Source organism: Melanaphis sacchari, unplaced genomic scaffold (genome assembly GCF_002803265.2).
Source record: "Melanaphis sacchari strain LSU unplaced genomic scaffold, SCAv2.0 Contig19_pilon_pilon, whole genome shotgun sequence".
NCBI lineage: Eukaryota > Metazoa > Arthropoda > Insecta > Hemiptera > Aphididae > Melanaphis > Melanaphis sacchari.
The window spans coordinates 1,337,436-1,347,355 of record NW_020270975.1 but is presented as its reverse complement, the minus strand read 5'-3'; positions in this window follow the sequence as shown (position 1 = coordinate 1,347,355).

Sequence of the window (9,920 nt, the reverse complement as noted above, 5' to 3'; positions counted from 1 at the left end):
ACGTACATAATAATATACCAACGAGAGATACGCATCACGATGATGATGTCTTGGCAATTAGCTGCAGGGCGCCAAGCTATGTAAGTCTCTTGTGCATCGAATATATTAACACTCGTTGGAACAATAACAACACAATTAAATATTATCAATTACAGTAAAATCATAGACATACCTACACAGTTGTACATTTATCTGGTTTATACCACGGTTAGCCACATATTATTGTTGCTACTATGAGTACTATATTATACTATATACTTTATATAATTTACATTCGCGTCAATCGCTAAACCTAACTTTTCTCTAAATTGCATACATATCATCGATTATTGGTTTAAAGAGGATTTAAATATAAGTACTCCTACCTCTATTCGACATTTTATATTTTAATTAAATTTCAACATTTTATTTTTAACTCATTATTCATCAATTATCACAACATTTCATAGTACCGTTGTCTCCAAAACCAGAACTAATCGATATAGAAATTATAAAACGACAATCTATATTTTATGTTCGTAATCTGAATCACAATATTTTTGAAACGTTATAAATATGATTTTCAGAATAAGGGTGGAACAACCAGAGAAATAATATACAATAGGCAACAATAGACATCACAAAAAAAGTTAAAACTTTTCGAATCAACGAATATAATCCGCCTTTGAAAAAATCTCAGTGTATAGTAGTGCCATTGTGGTGAGAGCGTTATAACTTTATAACGTTTATAAATATAGCGTGCAGCTACGCATAAGAATAAAATACTATATAAATTGCTCACTATAGATCGTTTTCGTTCCTACATTATCGTGTGTAAAATATAGTTTATCATATTTTATGTTTACATAACTGCAGCAACTATCGTAGGCGGACGTGATGCTTAGTGGCGAAAAGCATCCGGAAATTCTGTACACACGATACATCATCTATGGTCACTGCATCCGTGACACTCACGTAATACCTCAGGCTAAAACTCCCAAAGTAAAGTATAAATCATGCATAAATGTATAATAATGATTATTAAATAATTCATATATTGTATACCTACCTACCATCATCGAGAGAACATCGTTATCATACCCGCGGAATCGTTTCAACTGTTAAATCCATAACGATAGTATTATTATAATACTTATATTGCGTTTTATATAAATAATATAATTGTAAAATTAATTATGTAAATCGGCTTTTTGAGATACTTGTTTAGTGGAGGGACGTTAACCGTTAAGACTTGTTTAGACGCACGCAGCGGTGATGTGTAACATTTTCGAAGTAACCCACCTTAAGGTCAATGGATATTTAAAACAAATTGAAGCGATGTGACAGTTAAATGCCTAGAGGGTATCGAATTATTTACTAGTGATAAGATAAAAAATTTCAATTCCAATCAGTTATGACATAAATTAATATAATTAACATAAGGCGATATACTTATAAAAATAAACTATAATCATTAGGTGTCTCTAAAAGTATGGTTTTTGGAAATATTTTTCATTATATAATAATTTAAAGAAATTATTTTTGATAAAATTCATACTTTTCGAGATAATGAGTGTTAATTTTTAGAAAAATCACCCTGTACGTAAGACAAAAAATAAGATAAACGGGTAAAAATGGTTTACGTATGAATTACCAATGCACGTGGGATTTGATGGGTTGTTTGCAATATCATCAATTATACAATTTAAGAATAGCCCGCGGTGGCACGCAGGATAAACAGCACGTGTTGTAAAACGTAAATAAAAATAATAATAAAAACAAGAAACGATAAATACCCGATTGCAGTACGTATATTATTCAGTTTATTACTAGTGTGTTCGCCATACATGATCATGAATAGAAGTAAAAATACTAAGTAAAAAAACTTTTTTTTAAATATTTATATGTATATATCATATATATATTTATTTTTAATGACAGCTTCAACTTTTAATTTCGTGATATGAATTAGAAAATAATTATGAATACGTCGACATATAAAATATAATATTGAAAATAATTTCTTAAAAACATATTGTGTACAACATACATTAATGTTTGCACATGGGTTATTTTATACATCATTTAAAGTTTATATGAAAGAGATTAAATGAAAATAAAAACGTATCACTCAAAACCTTTGATGTCCAGGCTCCATTCATCTAAACTGAGAATACTCATTAATAAAAATTATTTGTTCAAATTGATATAAAATTAACGTACGTTAAGTATATTTTAATTAAAAATAAAAACCTAAAAAAAACATTTTTTTTTTTTCAAAAAGTGACGTTGCTTTAAATATTGGTATCAATACAAATTACAATAGTACATATTTGTTTTTTGACCGAAATAATTTAGAGTGCCTACGCTGTTGATATAATCACTCAACTTACACTTGTACATAACTACTAAAAATACATTTGAATAATATGTTTGAATGCGTATTATACACGGATTGTTACATATTGCATACACTATTATGTTTCGGCTTATGCAGGACTACCTACCAAACAACGTTTAAACATCTAATATTACACTTTCTTCTATGATGGTTTTGTACAACTACTATACGTATTATACGTAATTATTGTGAAATAGAATTGTGCGCTAAAAACTTGTTACTCAGGTAACATCATTGAAAATGTATTATTATTATTATTATTTACATGTATAAATGTATAATATATCGACGTCCATTTTAAAATTATTTCTCATCTAAATACGTTTTAAACGTTAAACTTAATATTATATAGGTACGATACATTTGCATTCTGCGAGCGTGAATAAAACATACGTTTACTCGGACTAATAGAATATTTTCATTTTTAACGGGAAACTACATTTATGTTGTAGTGGGCGTAATAATAATATATATTATGGTGATTTGTAGCGTAGTTTATGTTATAATAACCATTCAGTAGGCATGATACCTGTAATGTTCGACTTTATATATTATTATACATTATTTATACGTATTATGTTTACGTAGTAATATCTTTATTTAGGTATGTAAAATTTTAAATTGTAAAGTAATAATTATTATATTATACATAGTTACTCGATTTGTTACATTGTTAAAGACAACAGTTTTTCCCTGTTCATGACTTTAAAGCGAATGTAATATAATAATATTATAATCAGGGCTTGCATTTGAAAAAAAAATTTTGTTTTACTTTATTTACAATTAAAATGTTATTCAACTTTTGCGTTTATCGTTATTCAGAATTAAAATTTTTATTATATTTTTTAAATTATAACTATTAAATAATTGAAAATTAATTATTTCACTTAATAATACACTATATTTAACGTTTTGCGTTATGTTTTGTTTTATGATATATCATATATTTTGTTAATCATTATATTTTGTTTTGTGTTATTTAGTTATTTATGTCTTTCGTTTTCCGTTATAATTACGTTACAAATCTCAATCGTTTTTTTGTCAAATGTAATGTTATTATAACGTTTGCAAACCCTGAATTTATAATGTAATGCATTTTGACTTTTTACAGATAGTATTCATTATAATTAAATATTAATAATACATTATATACTGCTAATATGTAAGCCCAATACATTTTTTAATTTTAATTGTTTTAATGATTATAACAATATCTAAAGAAAATTTATCGCGTACACCGCGATATGCGAGTGTATACGAACAAACGAGCGTCGTACACTTTGACAACGAAGTTTTAAAGACGATCCAGCATCATTATGAAATAGACGTTCAGTATCGAAAAGGGTATTATAAATATGCCGTCCAGCACTTTTATTCTATTAAGTATATAAATATTAATTATTAAATTTAAAACATGTATCTTATAATATCGTTTGCAGATAGGTTCGGTTTTTATATAAATTCCATAAGTCACACCTCTAAATCCGCATCTGGACCAAGATCTCATTTGTCGAAAACATATAATAAATAACTAACAATGTCATTAACATTCGATTATATTACCGGTGATATGAGAAAATTAAACACATTTTCGGGAAAATAATGTTTCGTTGGTCAGGACACGGTAACCCAAGGCAGGCCGTACACAAGCCAAAATAATAATACAGTCACACTCAACCAGTCAACCTCTAATCTTGTTTATATAAAAATTGGCTAAACTACAAAAATCATGCTAATTAAAAAATTATATTAAACTGCCTACCATACAATAATTCAAAAAATGTTGCATAATTATTAATTTATTTTTAACTGAATTGAATCCACCCCCACACACCAACCATTATGTTTTGAGTCAGCAAGGGAACGAAAATATGTGTGTAGCTCAATTTAACAGAATGTCGAGTATGATCAGTATAGTTTATAATTTTGTCATAACATTTTCATATTTGTCAGTGCACATCTTAATAAAATGTTTGGTCAAAAAAACGGTTAAATTTGGGTTAGATTTGATTTGATTTGTTTTTGCCAGTAAAAAGCAATTTGACGGTTTAATATGTAATATGTATTATATATTTTTTGGAATTTTTATGATAAAGTCTGAGAACTCGATATAAACATTGAGTCCCACCCTTGCACCTATATATATATATAGTATCGCTGATAATATAAAATATAAAGCCATATAATATAAAAACCAATAACAATCGTTTCTAATGTAATCGAAAAAAAATTCATACAACGACTTGCTTATATTATGTACATCGATGTTTTATTTTATTGCTATACAATGTTTTCGGGAAATTCGTAAAGTTTTCCCAAGTGTCAATTATTTCGATAAGGTTAAAAAATAAAACAGTCATCTGGTAACCCACAATTATATAAAACACGCTAGAGCATTCAACTCTCTGTACAAAAACTTTTATTACTAAAGTGAGTCAATTAAAGGAAAATTTAATCTCGGACTATATTATATGATTGAACAACGCGCCCAATGTTTTTATTTTCCTCGAAAAGTGTGTTGTTATAGAAAAATAGGTAATATGATATAATATCTGGTATAATGTATTACATTCTTTACGTGACGAATGTATAGTGAAATACATACCCCTTCATTCCTTCTCTATCCAAACAATTTTTTTTGAAAAACGTGCCCTTGTAAGTAGTATAGCTTATAGGTCGGTCGTATAACGAATACATTTCCAATAAATTATATAATATACGAGTCCGAACCTTATTGATAGAATATTACACACGAACTAGTATACACTTAAACTATGTAATACCTACAATAGCACCTGTGTAAGTAGATACACTATATTATCATCATTATCAGGGCTGTGAATTTATATAGGAAAGTGCATTTTTTTTTGGTGATTGTAAAACATAGCTTTGTAAGTACATAATTTAAATTATGTAATTACGAATCCATCTATAAAACTTTTATTTTGCATATTTTTGCATTTTTTTGACTTTTTAATTTTTTAGGTCATATTTTGCATTTTTAGGTCATATTTTTTTTTTTTTTTGGTTCATTTTCTAGTATTTATATCTTTAATTTTGTTTTATTATTTTAACAAAATAAATACAAAAAAAAAATTTTTAAAATATTTCAGGTGAATAGTATTAATAATTCAGATTCAATCAACTTTTTTATTAAATAAACACTTTTTTGTACTAAATACTAATGTTTAATATCCTGTACCTAATATTAATAAAAATATAAAAATCAAATTAAAAACCAATTTAAATTAATTTTATACCATCATTTTTGGCATTTTATATTCCTTTTTTTGCATTTTAAGTACATATTTTATTGCATTTTTTAAGGATTTTGAATGCATTAAATTCACAGCCCTAGTCATTATATTATACTATAACAACAATACATATTATAACCTCGCAATACATTAATCATCAAATAACTTAATGGTTGTGTACACAGGCATTCGATTTTGAATGCGTTAATAGTTTATAATATAATGGTGTTTTCTTTTTTAAATTAATTCGCGCGCGTGGATCGGTTTACCCCACGCGCAGACGTACGATAACCGTGGTACTGCGGATAAACCTTACCTAGGGTACGTTCCTAGGCATAATAAATGGCACAGTCATAATATTACGGTTAACAAATCACGGCGTACGTACATCATCAGAAGACGAATAGGCACGCAATCGCGACAGCGTATTCAAACCGTTTGTCACGTAGGTATAACGCCATTGATCGTACGTAGAATGGACGACTATCCGTCCCGCGATCAACGGTACAACTAAATTACCTACCTACGCCACAAAACATAATATATTATATTATATTGTGTAACACAACGTCGGCTATTTACGTGTGTGGGTACACACAATAATATGCGCCGCGTTACATAGGTAGTAGGTACACCGACGGGCAACAATAAATTATCGCGGCCGATCGGATTTCTTTTCGCAGAGAGAGAAATTCAAATAAATAATTGCAATCCGCGCGCCGTAGACCGTGAACAGCGCGTCAGCGCGAAATACAACGCTCTGCACACACCGCACGCGCAACGGCGTTGTTGTATACCTACGTCTCTGTTTGACAATTAATTGCGAATTTATATCCGTACGCGCGACAGCCCGCCAATTATGTTATAGCACGTACGAGCCGTACTGCGCGTGTTTGATAATATTGACAACGGACATATTATTATTATACACCTACCGTAGTGACGGATATATTTTGTACACCTCCATCCGGAGTCTCGACACCACAATATCGACTCTCGTTCACTCACACCTCCACTACCGCCGGCCAAAACCAATTATAAATTGTCGTCATCGCTGTATATGTAGGTAATACGTACACTCGCCAGAGACAGACAAACGCGTGTTATTGTACGACAATAATAATCGACTATCTACCGGCGTACCTATGGTGGAGACGCCTAACCGTGGGCAGTGCGAAGCACTGACGGGGCATGTATTACTTATAGGTACACGTAATGATATTGTAATGATAATATTGTAGTAGGTAGGTTACGTACCTTTAGTAAATTTGTTTTTTGTCTCTTTTTCTTTTTTGATAGTGATGAAAAAGGGGCAACACGACGTAACGCAACGATTTGGTTATCGTTCAAATCGTCTTGTGGTATATACGTCCATACCTGCCAAAGTGCCAACAACAATCACGAGTGCATAATACGTCATGTATAATACGAATGTAGGCGGGCCGCGGCGTAGCCTTCTTCCTTTTGCCCATAATTATTAAATAGACGACTAATATTTTAATTTAACATTCATTTAAAACAAAAAGTAACTCTTGTAACATGACATGACTGAAATTTGAAAAGAACACAAGAACTGCTGTCTGTCGTTCTGTACTCTGTAACGTAAACGTGCCAAATGCATAATTTATTACTGCTATAATAATAGTCAGTGTGACCATACCGCACACCACAGTATGCCTACAACAAATCAATTTTAGAATTAAAATATATTAAAATGGTTAGCCACACCTAGATACCAATTACCAAGTATGGACAGTATTTAATTGGTATTGGTTTGAGAAGAAAATTAAAACGGTTTTTAAGATTTAGAAACCAATTTAGATATACCTTTTGTAACAATCCAGAAACCGATTCGGACGTTTAGAAATTAATAATACGGATATATCGGCAAATTTCACCCGGACGCTTCCACGAGTTATGGTCGAATTTCATTTGGGTAAAAACAGATAATATTCGTAGTACACTCGAGCTCAGAAAAGGCATTTGAAGGAGTCAAACATTTTGAAAACACTTATTTCTTTTCCGGCTTACAGGCTTAGGGTTAGGACTAGATTAGGAACGACAATGGTATTTTTTTTTTAAAGCGTTTTTTAAACTTGTCAATTGTTTTTTGTTGTATTACAAATTACAACGTATAATTTAAACATCAATTCGGGCGATTTGGGGCGCAAGTAACACACTAACACGCAGTATATTGCACAATATTAATCGGGCATGGAACAATTGCGCCTAAAACAAAGTTTTTGTTTAGGGTCAGTGTATCAATTACGCTCCTTATATTTCAGGGTCGGTATACCGATTGCGCTTGTATTTAAATTTTTCTATCTTCAGATATGAAAATATTGTATCAATATCGATATAGTTCTCTTCAAATTATAACTTCAATTTTGAATAATTGACTATATTTATTTATTTATATTAAAAAAGTGTAAATGTGAATTATTATGTAACTTATATAACTTTAATTTTTGAATAATTGACTATATTTATTTATTTATTTTATATTCTGTATTTAAACTCGCAAAAAAATCGATGTGTGTATTCAATATAAATTTATCATATAATTTTATTATAACTAACTAATAAGTTTTCATTAAATATTTTAAAATGTTTTAAGCGCAATTGGTCCATCGACCCTAAAATGTATAGAACGCAATTGATGATCAACAGATGTCTCGTGCATAATAATTTCTGGGAGATCAATGATTAACTCGTAGATTTAAATACCAACATTTCAAAAACTAAATCATATATCTAAAATATAAACACGATACACCAATCCCAACCGTGTACCCCATCTATTGTAATGGACTTGCATGTCTGTATATACATTATATTACATATATTGTAAAGCTGCAGAAGAGAATAAACCCCCCAAATTTTAAAAATCAGAAACATTACTTCAATTTTTTTTTTCGGTTGTGCAAATTGCAGACCGATTTATTATAATCAGTAATCGATATTGACATTTTTACATTTTATCAAAATATTTATTGGATTCGTATGTCAACCAAACGTCCAAACACGAATTAACGATTTTGATAAGTTTCAAAAAATCTTATGGATACTTCTTATTGCTTATTAGTTATCAATATTCATTAGTAATAACTAATAACTAATAAGTAATAGGTTAACAAAGCTACTTAAGAGAACGCTATACATGCAATAATGTGTTATTTCCGTTATACAAACTTACTTATAGCAAATTTGTGTTTAGTAGAACCAATTTTGTATTGTTAACCTTCATAATATAAACTTTAACATAAGAGCATTACCTATATGTTTTTACGTAAGTTTTCTATATTTTAAATTTTGAATTATAAACATTATAAAATTGTTACATTTTACACACTTCTAACTTGCTTAAAATTTTATCATTAAAAAAAAAATTAATATTTTTATCGTTATAGTTTTTTTTAAATTTTACTTTTTTAGTTCTATGTTCTGAAGCAAAATATTTTTGGAAGTATTTAAATAGGTACTTACAAAAAAATTAAAAATCGAATTAATTGTTTATAAGTAATAATTAATAAATATTCAAAGTTTAAGTAATCGTAGTATTAGATTAACATTTTACGGGATATCCCGTACTTCATCACTCCAGTTACGATAACTTTTAAATACTTGTAACTCATTAACTACTTGTCCGAATTCTAATTTTTTTGTATGAAATAAAAATTATAGGTGTTATTATTCAAAAAAATAAAATGCTAAGAAAATGTAATATTTGTTTTGATTTCACTGGAAGTTATGTAAAAAAAAACTATTTTTAAAAGCATTAATAAATTTTTAAATAATGAATGTTGTTCGATAAAAGAATCATCTTGTATAGATCTGATTGCTGAAGATTGTTATGTTTTGTGTACTGCTTTGTTGAAAATACATTTCAATTTCTGAAAAATCTAAAATTCTAATAATTACATTCCTTAAACATTAATATTTGATCATAATCTTTTACAAAATATAACTTTTTCTTACCATGACTAGACGATTAAAAACATAAAGGAATTAGCAAAATACAGGTTAACCAGGTAACAGGTAGATATAGGTTACAAATATTAAAAATATTAACATTAATACGATAAAATGCATCCTGAATAATGGTAATAATTTATTAGCACCAACTATATTAATACAATATTTTGTGTATGAGTCGCTTATGAGTAAAATAAATTATACCAAAAAAAAAAAGGGTAAATATGCTAATACAATAATTTTAGTTAACGCGTTGAAAAACTAGAAAGTTAGGAACTGAATACAACATTGTTTATTAACGGCAAGTT